The 17,050-nt window shown below is 47.8% G+C and overlaps 1 protein-coding gene across 1 annotated transcript in view; it reads left to right on the forward strand.

Annotated features, from left to right (window-relative positions):
• Positions 1-12,822: 12,822 nt before the first annotated feature.
• kdm6ba (lysine (K)-specific demethylase 6B, a) overlaps positions 12,823-17,050 on the forward strand; it is a 30,016-nt gene continuing 25,788 nt past the window's right edge. The window contains exon 1 of the mRNA XM_057028600.1: positions 12,823-13,357. The gene's annotated coding sequence lies outside the window, so the exon portion shown is untranslated. The remainder of the gene's footprint in view (positions 13,358-17,050) is intronic.

Here is a 17,050-nt window from a genome sequence, read left to right on the forward strand (position 1 = left end):
AACTCTAAATGGGAAAACAAATCACCACAAATGAGAACCTTTCTGTGTGTCTTTTTTTTTGTAAAATGTTTGCATGCTTTCAAGAACACAGACACACACACGTGCACATGGTTTCCAGCTCCGGAACAATGGAAAACATACACGTGCATGGGCACACACACAAAGTTTCCTAGTGCGCAGACAGTGAGACCTATTAAAGAATAAAACAGTCAGCATCTGTGGAGCGGTTTAAAAATAGCCCCACGCCCTCAGCTCAGGAATAGAACCAGCACAACTCACCCAGACTATTTCCAGTTTTCCCTCGGCTTTGAACTTAATCTGCCAAATCGCATCTTTTTGCCTTTTCCATCCATCCTCCTCGCCGTACACTCTGTCCCAGGGGGGGGGGGGGGCGATGGCGTAGGAGTAGGAACAGGACGGGGTAAGAGATGACACATTTGCCCCACTCCAGGGGTGTGCACCGCAGCTCGGGTCACAGGCAGATGTGTTTGATCCTCCAGCGCTGCCACATGAAGGGCTTATTTAAAACACCGGTGATGGAAGGCAACTGCTCCACCAAAGAATGTGGAATCTTTTCTGTCACTCAGCCTCCCTGGCTGTAGGAAAATCTTCAGAGAACACAATATCTCTGCTAATTCTTTTAGATTTGCATAAAAATGGCTGGCGTGCCCGTGCCTGTTTCCATGCTAACCCTCCGCCGTCCCTGCCGACTGCCCGAGGCTGACAAATGTTATGTCAGGGAGGAAAAGGAACCAATGGAGGCGCTGAAAGATGAACGCCAGGAAGAAATAAAGATGAGTCTGCACTTATACGCTTGACTTGAGGGTGCGACGGGAGAGGGAAAACGGCTCTTATTCCTCAACCTCTCCGGTCTTTGCATCTTCTTCCATTTCCCCTGTTCCTGAACACACTGTGTTCCACAACAAAGGAGGAAACTGTGCCTGGATCATGGGATGTGTCCAGTCTCAGGACCTGGGCCAGGCTGTGCTGGGCCTGCTTGTGGTATTTTTAAATCCTCCTTTCACCTCCAGAGAAGCGACCGATGTTCTTGCTAATGAAAATGTTCACCCTAATGTAAACTCTCCCTTTTTATCCTCTCTTATATAATGGATGACTGTTATAGATCTTGGGTGACCTGATCAATATTCATTGATTATGGAAATGTGGATTTCTGTAACGCAGATCAACGTCACTTGACGGCGCCCAGTCAAGTTACCATGGAGATCGAGGCAGACTTGAAAAGCCCGTGCTGCTTTCTCTGTGATGATCCGTGTCGCCAGTGTTCAACAATAATCGGTTCGTTAACATCCCAGTCGTTGGTTTCCGTCTGAAATCGCTGCTCTCGGTCTTCCCTCACTGCAGTTTGACCTCTCAGCCCGTGACCTCATCAATAAGGGCCTTGTTTGGGGGGGAGGGCGGGGTCAGGGCCATGTGTGTGCGCCTGTGTGTTTGTGCTTGCATGACCCCAGCGAGGCCCCTAACAAAGTCCAATTGCGGTGGGGGGAGGGGGGGGGCACGCGGCGTCTTATGTTTCTGCCGATTGACCACGATGTCTGTCCGGCGTCCCCCCCCGTGCGTCTGTGTCTCCAGCCCGCTCTCCTCATCTCACAGGTGTGCGAGACAATCGCTCATTCTTCATAAAATCTCTGCCCATCAAGGCCCCCCGTCCCCCCCCGTCCCCCCTTTACCCCTTCCTGCCTTTTTATGCCATCCCTCTTCACTGGACAGGTGAGAGACAGGGAGGAGGACCAACAGGAGCAGAGCCTCGCTGTCTGGAGCCAGTAGTAACCTTATATTTCCACAGACAGACCCAGACAGAGGAAGGCTGGCTGGTAACCTGAGCTTTAGTGCTTGTACATTCAACACAGAGGTCATTTTTCTTGATAGCGGATATGAATGCACACACAAACACCCCCCCCCCCCCCCCCCCCTCCCCACCCCACTGTCTCCTTCCTGTGCCAGATATTATGAATGCATACATCCAACAGACGTCCTAGCTGTATATATTCTCTGACTGCCATCAGTGATGTAATCCCAGTGCAACGTGTGCTGCCACCCTCCAGAAATGCTCGTCCAGGCAGCTGGAAAACGGACCTTAGCGGACCCGGTGCCCTCCAGGTGCTCCGTGTCCGGACGCCCGAACGTGCACGACACAGGTGGACGAGCCGCCATCGACGTTGCCACATCAAATGTCCCTCGAAAGCGGCGGCGAGAAAACATTTTCCGAGCATTTCTGATATCGTAATAAATCGTTCAACATGCCAGGTCAGCAGGGAGGTGTTTGGTACGGTCGGAGCCTCACCTCCAGGCTGCTTCTGCTCAGGTGAAAGTGCCCCGTGAACGAGGCTTCACATGTGTGGAGTGGCTGTGCTGGGGGGGGGCACGTTGTCACCCTCTCCCGGGGCCTGGTGAAGTGGCAGCAGAGGGGAGCCGGACGCCAGGTTCCCCCCTCAGACATAGTGTGTGGCCTGGCTGTGGGCCAGAACAGCAGCCTGCCTCTGCCACCCCTCCGCCCCAGCCCCACCCCTCCTCGGAGACCAAAGACAAAGCTGGGACCCAGCCAGACGCTCCACGCTCTCGTTTTATCGCTCCTTTATTTTCCTCCTCTCCTCTATCATCTGGGTCGCTCTGTCCATTTTGGCTTTCTGCGTCTCTTTTTACTCGCGTCTTCCGTTCTGGTTTTTTTTTTCTTTTGCATCATTTAACAAAGCACTCGTCAGGAACCCACACACAGCCGTACCACTGCAGTTCCCATATAAACACGCACATAACCCGACTCAACACGTCAGCTTCCCACACCCACGCCCCCCCCCTTCTCTCTGTGGTGTGCATGTCTGTCATCTTGTCGCCGTGTGTGGGCTCCACATCAAACCAGCTGCCTAACCAATAACGACTAGCGTTAGCCGGCAGAGTCAGCCCAGCTAGCATGCATCAGTCACCATGGGTGAGTGAGCCTCTACGTGCGCGCTGCCACCCATGTTGCTGCAAAATGGTCACATGAACGCTCCGTCGTTCAGAGGGCCTTTTCTTCCTTCTTCTGCCACATCTTAACTGGTTTTCACTGGTTTGCGTGTCGAACTTCTGTGACGTGTGATGACCCCCCACACACACCCTAATTATCGCCAGCTTTAGTCATTAACCAGGTCAGGCTTGGTAACATTTTATGGAAAGCCTGTGGTTTCCACGTTATCACACAGATCAGCAATTTTACAGTTTGTGCGTCCAACGTTATACAAGTGAATCAGATTATATGCTTGTAAAAGATCCGGTGGCAGGATTTTGAAAGTGACTCCTACCACCTCTTTCAGTCTTGGGCCCAGGTCGTGTTGAAACCAAAGCACGAAACACTGGGATCCATCACCCCTCCGTCAGCTCTGCTTCTCTGTCCTTTTCTCTTCTTTTTGTCTCACTGCCTCTGAGTCTTGGGGAGGTCCTGGAAACAATGGTTAGAAATCCAGACAAGACACAGTTGGTGACAGACCTACGAAGATGGAGGGTTAATAGACCTCCCTGATTCATCAAAACAACTGTATGTTATTAATTATGCTATTGGACATATTTTATGACATCTATAAAAACAACTATGTATTCATCAAGATTTGGTCTGTAGGTCAATAATGAAACTAACTGCAACATAAAAAAACTGGAAGATGAAGTAGGCAGTTATGAATATAAGGGTGAATTTGAATTGTTAGTCATCACTTTTGTGTAGAGATCTTGTGTGAGTTCAGCACAGTGGACACACGAGTCACTGCACATGTGCCACTTTGGGATTTGCACTGAGGAACACACCATGGTGAAAAAGGGCACCTTAATAACAATGATGTAGTTGCTATGGTATCTCAATTTCCTTTGTGTGTGTGTGTGTGTGTGTGTGTGTGTGTGTGTGTGTGTGTGTGTGTGTGGTGTGTGTGTGTGTGTGTGTGTGTGTGTGTGTGAGAGAGAGAGAGAGAGAGAGAGAGAGAGAGAGTGTGTGTGTGTGAGAGACAGCGAGAGAGACAGAGAGAGGGAGCCAGTAAGAGCCGTGCCTCTCGGGGAGATGCTGAACAGCTGCATGTGGTTTGTGTTTGTGTATCTGACAGCGGCTGGCCCCTCTCTCTCTCAGTCTGGACTCACGCTGAGCCCTCCTCCTCGTTCAACAGCTATCAAAGCAACGACACACACATGCACGCACACACAAACTGCGACACTGCTCCTTTTGTGTCTTTGTCTAAAAGGGCCCGGTTGCAAAGTTGCTGGTGAATCCCCAAAACGGTGTGTGACAGGGATATCCTGCATTTCCTTGGTTGTGTTCTGTCCAGGTTGTCTGTAACTCTGCACTTGTTTGCTAGTGTTGCTGCAGTCGTTTTTGTGAACCTCCAGGTTTCTACAGCTAAGACACACATCCCAGTCGGGCAACCTGTGTGAGTGTGTGAGCACGTATAGGTCTTGGCATTTGATTCCATTTTAACAGGAGCTTCGTCTTTTTTTGTTTGTAATCATCAAAAGGATTTTCCTGTATCTCTAGGACTTTCTCCCAGTGTGTGTGTGTGTGTGTGGTGTGTGTGTGTGTGTGTGTGTGTGTGTGTGTGTGTTGTGCGTGTGTGTGTGTGTGTGTGTGTGTGTGTGTGTGTGTGTGTGCGCGCAGCACGCTCAGAATAATGTATTGACCTTGTCTCTCATTGCCAGTTCCCAGAAGGTTGATGAATAAATAAAGGCGTGACGCCTCTCCAGCCAGACCCTGTTGGCTGCTAGCAAGACAGAGTGACACCAACATGCACGCACCAGCCTCCTGTTCTGTTTGCAGGGTTATATTTACACAGGAGGATAATGTTGGTCTTCTCTGATGTGCTGACCGAGCGTTCTACTCTTTTCTGTGCCCCTGCATTGATAGGCACCTTAAAGAGCGAATGTGAGACGTGCGTGAGCATGGAATGACAAACTTTTACACCCTTTGGCTGTCTCCTCTCTGTAATTTCATTCTGCTGGTTGCCCTCATTAAAGATTCATCTGAAATTGCCCTAAAGAGACACCTTTATTCAGCTCTTAGAGCCGCTTCCTCTCTGATTAATTGTTTTGTTTTTTTCCTTTGTGGTTCTTGGTTCTGATCATTTACTGACCTGGTTGCGTCTCCTTTGTCCTGTCTGCATTATTTCACTAACAAAAGACCGACGCCATGAGTACAGACACTCCCTCAGCTCTCGTTAGGGCCTCTATAAGTCATAAAAACAGTAGTCATCAACCCCAGTGAACTGTAGCTGTGTTGCTTTAAGAAACATAAATTAGTTTACACACATCCCATTTAAAAGTACTTTGTATCGATTAAAAATAATACTAATAATTAGCAGCTTCATTGATATGCAACAAGGTGCAAATTGAATCCTTCCTAATGTTGTTTTACCCAATTTCAAGACTGTCTAGAAGTGCAAGTCTTTTGCATTTAGCCAAAAATAGACGTTTGTACGTCGATCCCTCCGAGCATGTGGGATTCATATGTGTCTTTTATTAGAGAGTTTAACCACATGTACTACATAGCAACTTTGATCTGCGCTCGCGAGTTTGAGGTCACAGGGAATGAAGTCGGCAATAAATTCCTTCAGGCCCCGTCTGCGTCCCTCGCTCTCACGATGCCTCGGCCCCTCGGAGGTCAGCGTCGCCGCCAGGTCGGTAGACGGGCTCACGTTTGCACCTCAGCGTGCTGATGCGCTGGCAGCTTTACACCAGCCTGGCCTGCGTTTTCTGATGTTAACGTAACGCTGACAGTTCAAAGCAAAACGCACGTCTCACTTCGCTGAAGCAGCACTTTGATGGAATTAATTGTCTTTTTTGTGCACATGGCTCGTTAGAATTAAAGATGTTGGTTTTCAGCGGGCTCTTCGGAAATGTCGGTCTTTAAAGGAAGATTTAGGTTTTGATTTTTCTGCCAGTGGTCTACACTTTTATACTCTACACTTTTATGGTACATATGTGGAATTTAGCTTTATTATTGATTTCTTCCAGCATTTTGACTGTGTGGTGTGGAGTTGGAGTTTTAAGGAGATGGAGCAGAATAAATCAGAGAGACAAGAGCACATGTATTTGTGCAAGGGAGAGGGTAAACAGTAAAATAAGAAAGGGCTGGTTTTATTTGGGATCTGAATACCGTTGGCACATTAATCCCAGGTGTTGCAGGAGATGAGGGGAAATGGAGTCGATGGGAAGGAAGCTGGGTCCCCGCGCACCATATGCTCCCCATCTCTCCGGCTTTCTTCCCACTCACTTTCATCCTTTTTTATTTAAGGCTGCGCACCGGTTGGCTGAGGAAAGTTGTTGGGCTGCATTTCCTCCTGTTCTTCTTCATTGTTTGCCGACTATTGTGCTAAACTCCGGGTTAAATAAGGTGATGTAAGTGGGTGTGGAGCAACTGTGTTGCTTAGCCTAGCTTAGCTTAGCTTGTGCATTGTAGTACGGACACTGGTGTCTAATTCCTTGCACACATACCAGAGCAGGTTGGCAATGACACATCTAAAGATAGAATCCAAACTTGCTCACCCTTCCTCCCCCAGCACCCCCCCACAGCCCCCTGAACCCTCGTGGCTTCCGTTCAACAGAATGAACCCACTCCCCTGTAATTTACAGACCAAGGGGCTGTTCATTGTAACATGTCAAACAAAGGCAGTCAGCAAACACAAGCGGAGCAGCCACCAACAACTGCTTATTTGTGTTTACGTGCCAGGGCCCCGGAGAGAAGCTGCTGCAGTGTTTCAGCGGAGCGGCGTGCCTCTAGGCTCAGTCCCGGGGCCACGCTTTGGTCTTTATTTTCCCTCTCTGGGGCGACTGATGCCTGCGTGTCCTTGTGTGGGCCCTCAGGCTGTTGTCAGACAGGGTCGGCTGTCGGTGTCCTCGTACAACATGCATCCGTTCCATCCTAGAACGAGGAGGGGGGCTGCACGAGACAGATGAAGACAGAAACATGTTTCCTGGAGAATACATACCCAAAACGACCCTTAAGGACCCGTTTCTCTCACTTTGATTATGCCTCAACACCTCTTCTCTCTCTTCCCATTGATCTCGCTAATTCCACAGGTTTAAAAAAGACCAAGCGCATCGTACAATATCAATATTTTTCTACAGTGACTGTCCCAACTGGACTCCTTTTGTACAGATGATTAAATTGCCTTTATAGAGTTGTTAAAATGTTAAAAATGGCTGCTAAAATGCCAACAATGAACACAGACAAGCGACGGTGCTGTGTTTAGATGCTTTTGCATTATCTGTGTTATTGTAAACAAGCTCAGCTCCTCCTGTCCTACTTAACTGGTCGATAAACAGGCTTTAGCTTTAATTACGGGGCCGTCTGATGTTGCACCTTCTTACATCATGCTGCTGTCTTGTTTATGTCTTTTATGCGGCTGTTTGTGTCACATATGTTATTATCGCCGCTATATTTATATATTTATTTTGTAAGAAATGACAATATGTTGACAGTGGGACATCATTAAACTGCTTCTGCTGATTGGTCGGTATTTTGGCTGTCTTGTGTCTGTGACCGTTTTCACATACGCAAGACGCATTTCATCAGATACAATTTGCATTTTTTTTAAAAGGGGGGGGTGTGTGTGTGTTTTGATAGCCGTGTTTTGCTTTTTATACCAGAGAAAGTTTACAAATTTGGAGTAAAATAATCATATAATAGTCCAATCTGTACAGCAGCCAGTGTTACTGTGTATGTTTCCATGTCAGTGATCCCTTATTTCTTTGGTTTTCTTACTTTTCAGATCCAGGTAATGTCTCCCCTACCCAGAACCAGTCAGCATGCATCCAGACGGTGCTGCTCAGTAGCAGCAGGTAAGACAACAGCAATGTGCTCACAGCCTAATAGATCATCTGTGTACTGCTGGGCTGGTTCACTACAGCTGACAGGGGAACCGGGCCTGAAGTCCCCTAAAGAACCCCCACAAACACACACTAGCACAGTGTGACTTCACAGAAATAAAGCTTTTATATGGCGGACTTTAAAGCTGACAGACACACACACTCTCCTGCACATTTGTACACACCACACACACCTGCTGAGTCTTTAGATGAAGGCAGGCTTCATTCCGCCTCTATATGAGGATGAAAGCAGGAGAAGAGGACAGACAGGCAGGAGGGAGAGGAGGAAGAGGAGTTGGTGGACAAGAGGGGCAGGGGGGTAGGACAAAGAAAGAGAGCAGACAAAGAGGAAGAGGAGGAGCGGAGATGAAGAGAGCACGCTCCCACCTCTTCTTTGTGAACAGATGGGTGGAGGTATCAGATTGTGATGAAAGCCAGAGTACAACAGACACACACGCAGTACACACACGTGCACTCACTTCTAAAAGCTGGAATACTTTACATGCCTGGATGCACATTTCCCCTCACTATTACACTGTGATGGAGCGTCTGATGTGAGATCGTGCAGGTTCTCAGTGCGATTCAACGCCGGTGTTGACGTTTCCTTGGGCGTAGTGACAGTCGCTAGGTTTACGTGACACTCCAATCAGAGAATTATTGCCTCAATCTGGCCGTACGTGGACAACCAAAGTGCATGTAAACGCATCGCTGCTCTCCAAATCTGACTAATGCGCACTGATAACGCGATGATAAAATCGACGTATGTATACGCCCTAATCGGTGTTAAAGGGGGCGCATTAACCTGCGGAAAAGACGCATATCACCACCTAGTGTTGTAGAGGACATTAAACTGGATCTGATTCCGACGAGACGCCAAAGTCCAATTCTGAGCATGTAAACGTACAGACTGGGAGAGAGGTGAAGGACGGGCTCCAGGCACCAGATGAATCGGTGGGAACAGCGAGATAAGATGGGATAAGAACGGGAGGATGAGGGAGAGGGAAAAGGAAAGGCATCAAAGTTGAAATCCCCACGGGTGTCAGAGCCCAGAAGGCGTGGTGGAGAATTCAAATGTCTGAAGTCAGCGGGTTCACCGCCAACCTGCGCTGGTTCCTTAGCGTCTACGTGAGCGTGGTGGATAAGTGTCACGCGCAGGATTTCATCACATTCTTTTCATATCCGACCACCAAAAAACACAGCAGCATCTGTCTTTCTGTCACACGCACAATCGGCATTCATTCCCACATCGCTGCAGCGTTTGCCGGCGCTTAAAAGCGTCGGCTTGGTTCGGAAGTGATTGGAGCGCAGCGGGGATGGTAATTATCACATCTGTTTCCAGTGTTTTGTTGTGATGTGGGTTGAAGCTCCAGACATTGATATGTAAATACTGTAGTTCTTTTTTTTTTTTTTAAGCGATCTCTGCGACGTTCTGTAAAATATTCTAGTGGAGTTGATATTGAAGAGCGTCGACATCGTTGATGGCGAACACCCACACACGGAAAATAACGCCACAAACAACCCATTTTAAAGAGACTTTATGCCAGAATAAATGCAGATTATGCCACAAATAAGATCCCGTTACTAAAGGGAATACAAAGATGCTGTCTGAGCAGTTTTATGCCGTAAAGATGCATAAATAGAGGGAAGGGTCTCGTTAACATCCAAACTAGGCCAGGAAAACTCAAATTAACATTCACATCTCGTCATACATGCAACAGAGCCGCCATATATGCAAATATATTCACATTTCCTTCCCTGCCAACTCAAGTTCAAACCTAAATTTCCAGTAGTTAAAGATCAGTGTTGCTTTTCCACTGATGACAGAATTGAGCAACAGCGGGAGGGACGGAAGAGCGCAAGCGGCTGAATTTGAGCAAGGCAAAGACAACGTGATCGGGGGCGTGGAGAGACGGCGCCGAAACCAGTGTTAATTAAACACAGCTGTAGATCATTAAACATTAAATGGCAATTAATCAGCTCGCACGTTCCCACCAGCACCCCCAAAACTCAGCCCAAATATATTTTTAAAGCAAGAGCAAAATGAACAAAGTGAATAATTCACTGTAGCACAAGGAAGCGCCTGTTCCAGCTCTGCCTCTTCTTTCTCTCGCCCTCTATCCAGTTCATTATTCTGGTTTTCTGCCTTTATCTCCGCTTCCTTTCCCTCGGCCGTCTGTAGTCCATCCAGAGATGGAAAACAAGGGAGTGAAAGAGAGATGTCACAACAAGTAGGGAGTGAGAGAGAGCACCAGATGTAGCAGGTAGGGACCCTAGCTAGTCCGTTGGCAAAAGTTGTGTATTATTGTAGCAGTAAAACGGCGGCATCACTTCTCTCTATCAGCTGCTATCAACATTATCTTGTCTCTTCCCTGTCTGGGCTCCAGTCTGCATATTGCTAATGCTATCGCTTGTTGGCTTCCAGCCAAATCAGCAAGGCGATAAATCAATACAGCCAAGAGAGTTATGTAACGTGCCACCATATTGACTGGCCTGCTCTTCCTCCCAACCCAGCCAACCCCCGGTGGTTTCCTCCTGAGCTCCTTTCATCGCCGCACCTGTTTTGCTTCCCTTTGTTTGCTCCTTTCACCCCCCTTCATTTACCAAGATCTCGTTTTACGGCTTCAGACCCAAAGGTTCTATTCCAGATTTAGGCGCAATCTCCAACCTGCCGCCATTGGGAGTTAATGAGTAACAGTGTCACTCTGCACAGTTTTATCACACTGCAAGGTGTTACCTTTACAATGTGCTTCGTTGGCGTCTTCCTTGATTTGTGTTTAAAAGGTGCTGCAACTCGGGTGTGAATTTGCCTGTCTAATCTGGAGGATATTTATAGTATTGCAGATGAGTTGCCACAGAGTTGTTGCTAAAGATGCTAATATAAAGGGTCTGTCTCAACTTTTCTTTTTTTAACCACTATAGTGACATTATTTCCATAGTTTTACCAGACAAACAGCACTGGGCTGTTGACAATGCAGCACTACTCTGAGCTTGACTGGTCCAGGCCACAAATAGTGGATATTTAATCTAAACTGTTGCTAAGATGTCTGGCAGGAATGTGAGCCTGCTGTTCCCACCTATGTGGCCAGTCGGGTTCTGAGAATCCCTGATTTTCCTCAGACCTGGGTGCATAGGAGGAAGAGTTATGTTTACAGCATAACTGGTTGGCCAATGACCACCAGAAGCTCCTATAAGACACTCACACACACACAACAGCCACCGATAAATTCAGTAACTAAAAATCCTCATGTTGCTTTTATGGAAAATCCCCCCCCCTCCCGGCCGTTTGTGTTTACCTTGTTGTTACCTTTCTGACTCAGCTGTGCAGCAGTCTGGAGCCGCGACTCCCTGTGCCCTTACCTTTTCTGTGCAGACATGCGAGGGTGGGGGAGCAGTCTATAGGAGTCACTGAGTGCAGTAACACTACCTATATTTTCTCCAGCCTGTGCCCTGGTCAGAGAGTGCAGCCACTCCCGACTGTATTTTCCATACAGTCACCCCCTCTCTCTCTCTCTCTCTCTCTCTCTCTCTCTCTCTCTCCCTGCTTCCCGACTGTACTTTTTCCCTTCACTCTGGAATTTCATCCTTCTGCACGTGGCCAGCACTCAAAGCAGTTTGTGTGTGTGTGTGTGTGTGTGTGTGTGTGTGTGTCTGAATGAGACCTTTAGGAAACATCTCCAAGTGGAGAAAAGGAAGCATGAGGCTGGCATCTGTGTGCACGTTTCTGAGCCACATTTCACTGTCACAGCCTGACATCTGCAAGTATATAGAAAAGGCTGCTTCCATGAAATAACAAAAACATTGTGTCAGATATTTTCATCTTCACTAGTACAACAGCTTTATCTTGGAGGAGGGGATGCAGAGATGGAGATGGTACTCGCTACTTAGCCGTTATTACGATCAATTAAGTCAAATTGAGTCGATTTGCAGGGCTAAGAGTACTCAAATGAGCCCATTTTCCTGTCATTTCATAGACAGGTATTTAACGCTTGTCATGTTTAAAGTTGAATTGTACCTAAAAGTTCAAATTCTAAAATGTAGGTTTTTAGTGTGGACATGTACAGAATATATTTCACGTAAGCACAAATGTGTTATAAAAAAGAGAAATCTTCAGCCACTTTGCAGCAGATGGCACATTTGCTCCCACTTAAACGTAGCTGTGCTCTATTGTCTTCTTTTCCTTTGCTAAATGAAACGGTCACATCAGAGACATCAGAAGACCTCATTATGCACTGGCGTAACGCGTCTGCACTTAAAAACCCAAGCATTCTCCCTATTTTAGGCAAATGACTGGTTGTAGAAACAGCATGTATGACACCGGAGGACGATAAGTCCCTTTTTATCTGAAATTTGAAACCGAGGCTCATAATGTGAAGGCAGCTTTGCGACCAGAGTTCCAGAATGGTGACATGTAATTTGGGTTATTCAGTATAAACCAAATATGAACCACTCATCCACAAAGAACACGAAACTCATACAGTTCTTTAAAGTTCTCACGGGCCAGTTTGTGCTAAATGATTCGTTTAATGCAATATATTGGCACCACTATTCACGTTAAAGCAGTTAGGCGTCATCTGGAGGAAAGATGCTGACATGGTAACGCTCGCACATCCCACCCGCACTCCTCCATCATTCCAGATGAAGGCCAGCTGCAGCTGCATCGCTTCCTTTGTCCGAAATATCGGCGTAAAAGTCACCACATCAGGTTTTTATCGCACTTCTGAAGCGGAGAGACGGAGGTGCCGCGCGAACACAGAGGCTCCTTCTGCTCGCCAGTCCCATCTGTTTGACACAGAGGTAGGGAGGGGGAGGAGAGAGGGAGGGGCGGTAGACGAATGAGAACGAGGCCAGTGCAGGCTTGGGGGGGGGAGGCAGAGAGTGAAAAAAAAATCAGAGGGAGGCAGGCTGGGGGGTTGGGCTCTGAGGCTATGCATGTGTGTGGAACGAGGAGAGAGAGAAAGCTGCAAGCAAATGTGTGCGGCTGTGTTTGTGCGCGTGTGTGCTATCGCTCAGTTCGTTTCTTTGTTTGAGTACAGAGTGGAAAAAAGCAGACAGAATAAAGAAAGATAAGAGAGGGAGAGGAAGAGCACGAGCAGCAGAGGGGAAGGTTTAAACCAAGTGACTTTTTATTTTTGTGTGAGAAAAGAGCAAGACAAAGGATTTTCGGGGTTCTTTTCAGGGGCTTTTTTCCCCCCCTGTCAATTTGTAAAATAGCAAACTATATATATATAAATCCCAAGGCAGATGACAGAATGCTTTGATGACAGTGTCACATTCAGGAGCGGTGTGTATTTTCTGTGCTGGCTCCGAGCGCATGTGTTTGTGCGCTGAGGAGGTGGGGGAAGGCAGTCTGTGCAATTTAAAGGGAAAATACAAGGCGCACAAAGCTGGGAGGGCAGGCAGCAGGAAAGGCAAGCAAGGAATCTGCTGAGCTGGCTGACGCTTCAACGAACAAGCCTTGGGATTTTACTTCTACCAAGACGACCCCGAGTCTTTCCCCCCCGAGCTGAAGTAGAGCCCCGCCACGGTAAGCCAGCCTTTCGATCCACAGACTGCGCCTCAGCTGTTTGAAGGCTAGCGCTCTGCAGACAAAAGCAGCAGAAAGTTGCCGTGTATGTGCAGATGGAGGGCTAAGCTAAGGGCTGAAGCTAAGGCTAAAAGGCGTGAGGAATGCAGCACAAAGGGAGCTTGTGTGTTCCAGCTGGGGCTGTGCGTGTATGTGTGTGCCTTTGTGTTTATGTCACGGGGCTTCCCAAACTTTTGCATGTGAAGGATGCCCCCAAAATAGAAGAGCTTCGGAATGCAGAGCCCCTTTTTGGGAAAAGAATTGTCCCGTGCCGGCTGAATCCGCACCAGAGGAAGGGAGACGCCAGCTGAAGGAAGAGTCTTTATTTTAAAAAGGGATTAAGCATTGTCATTTACTGCGGAACAAACTGAAATCCAGTGAAGGAGAGTGTGAAAGGTCCCAAACTGTGCTTCATGTCGGAGCCATTTAAATCCCCCTACAGCGCTGTAGTCAGCTGGCTCACCGGCACACAAAACAAAGCACAGAAGTAGTTCGTTGCTACTTTATTTATTTTGTACCTCTTTTCTCCCATGTCAGCACTCTTTTTATCCACTTGATGATTAAAATTTAAATTTACCATTAATTTCTCCTTCGCCTCCCCTTTTTTTCTATTTTTGAGCATTAGCTTTCCATTAGTTTCTCCAGGAAACAGACAAGTGACAGTTCGTTACACAATTTGGTCTTGTGACTTTTCCTGCTACGGCATTTATCAGCGAATGCCTATCTTTGCTGCACACACACACTCATGCGCGTCCACCCAAAAGCCGGCTTTTATTAGCTTCTCGGACACAAACGCATGGACAGGAAGTGCCTTACTCGTAAGTTGTAGAATCCAGCATGTTGGTGTTTGGGATATTTTCACGTATTAGTCCAGTCTAGTTCAATGCCTGACATTTGTGTGTGTGCATGCGCACGTGCGTGCGTGTGTGTGTGTGTCTCATGTCCCTCCTCCCTCATCTGAGCTAGTACAAACGTCCCTCGAGTAAAAGCCTCACTAGAAAGACATCTCACATGTACTAGTGTAAACTGATCCCCACAGCGCTCCACACACACACGTGAGCACCCGGGACTATACCAAGAGCGGAAAAAAAAAAACTATTCCATTTTCCGCCCCCACCCTTCCTGTGTCTTCCTACCCCACCCACCCTTGGGGATTTCCTCCTTTCTTTCTTTTTATTAGTTCATTACCAGCAGAAGTAGAGCATCCTCAACTCCATGACGTATCCGTTTTTTTATGTCTTTGAGCACTTCCTGCTCAGCTGCAAATATCCAATAGCAGCTTTCCAGGGCAGTTCAGCCCGGGTCAGCTGCTGTGAGCTCGGATACAGCCAGCCGCTTCCTCAGTGACGTAGCCCCGCTCCGATAAGGAACTACTGTACGCTGGAGATGCCTTTTTCTTTCCAACGCTGCCTCCATCACAGAATGGAAATGGAGAAATTCATTTTGTTGAGTTTTAATATTGTTGTTTATGCAGTTATATAGTCAAATATTCGACTTGATGGCGCTGTAGCACACGTGCAGAGGTACTGCACCGTGTGGGTTTTATTTTTTTAAAGTTTAACATTAAGTAATGTGGTGCTTCAATCATGCAAAGAAATGAAGTTTTTGTAGACAGTTTAGCACCATTTTGATTGATTTCTGCTGGTTGATGGAGACAGAAGTCAGCAGTTGGAGGTGGGGGGTTGCAGCCGGTGTCAACTTCCAGTTCATTTTTCATCACTGCAGATGTAATATGGGGCTGTGACCCATGATGACAGTTGATTGTGGTGCTGTCGGTGTAGCAACAAGACACTTCCTGCACAGAATGCCTTTAGGGACGCACACACATGTCGCCCATTGTGTTATTCTCATCACACGCACACACACACACACACGTACTGTAGCTAAGAGGTCGGGAGGGGGGGGGCGTGATTGGATTTGGTATACTGATACTGCTATAGACTTCAGCCCTCCTCTGGGGCAGTGGTGTCCCCCCCAGCGAACGAGGGAGCCTGTGCGTTCATTGGAATGGAGGCTGTGATGACAGGAGGGGGAGGAGGGTGGGTGATTGAGTGTGCTGCCTGGAGAAGCCAAAAGGGAGACAGAAAGAAGGGAGTGAGGCGAGGAGAGGGAGAGGGGGTGGGCCGCCTTGTTTAAAAACAAGAAAAAAGGGGGGGAGGGGAAAAAAGAGGAGCAGACAGGCAGAGGAGGTTCAGGAGTGGAGGTGAGGGGCGGCTGGCTGGCGCCGTGGCTGGGTCGTGTCTGGAGGGAGGGAGCTGAACCAGGGTGAGACCCTGAAATGCTCCACAGAAATTGGGGTTCAGACCAGCTGACGCTGCACTTTTTCCTCTGGAGTTTAGCAGATCTTTGCTAGCACGCGCCGCTGCACCGGACGCCCTTGTGATTTATGGTTGAAGTTAGTTTGAAATGAGGCTGGAAACCTTTGCTTTGCCTGCAGTGAGCATTAACAGCAGAGCGGACACCTTCACACTGCTTTGCTCCTTCTATTTTGTGTGACGTGCACGGCAGAATCAGGGGGGCTCGAAAGAGAGCCGTCACATCCCTAATTTCAACTTCACGGTGACTGTTGTGCTCAGAGTTTGTCACATTGGCAGGGAGAGAAAAGAATTGCACGTTTTACTGATTAGAGGGGAAAAGGGTGTGAATATTTCAGTCATAGTGGAAAACGTGGACTCTACAATTTGGGGATTTGTGACGGTAATTTGTGCAGATGTTCGGTAGTTTGTGAGCATTATTTAACCCTCCGGAGGTTTCCAGCGTCTCTTGCGTCATCAGTGGACTGTCCTAGTGCGCCCGCTGTAAAACACATTCATAAATGCAGCCATATTGCGTGGGGTAGTTCAGTAATGCCCAGAGGCTGAGGTGGTGAATTCTTCCTGTGGGGTCAAAGGGCTCGGCTGATAAGCTTGGCCTTGGAGCTCATAAACACCATACAAACAATCCTGCGCTGGTAGCTGTGTATGATTAACAAAAAGAACAGTCAGAAAGAAAGAGTCCAGTCCTGGAGGTTAAATCCACATGCTGCCGCTTGACTTCCGCCGTTGCTGGAGTCGGTCCGGATCTAACCCCCAGTCAGACAGATGCACATGAAAGAGAACAGACATTTCAACACACACACAGATCCAGAGGCGGAGGAAGGGTGCTGAAAGCGCACATAGGTTCTTTGTGTGATGGAAGCGGGCAGGGGCTTCTCGTTTTGAGATAATTGTTGCCAGTTGTTGGGGTGAGGAGAGGACTGTCAGCAAGGACGGAGGTGATTTCTTTTACATAATGTGTGTCGCTGGTTTGTCAATAAAGGCCGACTGCTGCTGACGTCTGTAACAGGGCTCGTCATCGTCAGGGCAGCTGCTAAATACCCAAACTGGCAACCACATCAAATCCGCGGGAGTTAAGGATACAGACGCAGATATGATTGTCAGCCGCTCCCTTGTGTTTTACTACGGTCTTTAATTAAGCAGACAGAGCTGCAGCTCCTTTGAGGTTTCTGTTCTCATGCTGTTCTCCTTGTCATTGTCATGTGTTTGTTTATTTACAGTGTTTGTCATAAGGTAATTGCAGCTCTCTGCTCTGTCCACCAGGCTTTTTTTTTGGGAGTTTTCTCTTTAACTTGGCTGCTGATGAGCCAATACTAAGATTCCACCGCGTGGAACGTCA

Source organism: Takifugu flavidus, chromosome 3 (assembly GCF_003711565.1).
Source record: "Takifugu flavidus isolate HTHZ2018 chromosome 3, ASM371156v2, whole genome shotgun sequence".
NCBI classification, from domain to species: Eukaryota; Metazoa; Chordata; class Actinopteri; order Tetraodontiformes; family Tetraodontidae; genus Takifugu; species Takifugu flavidus.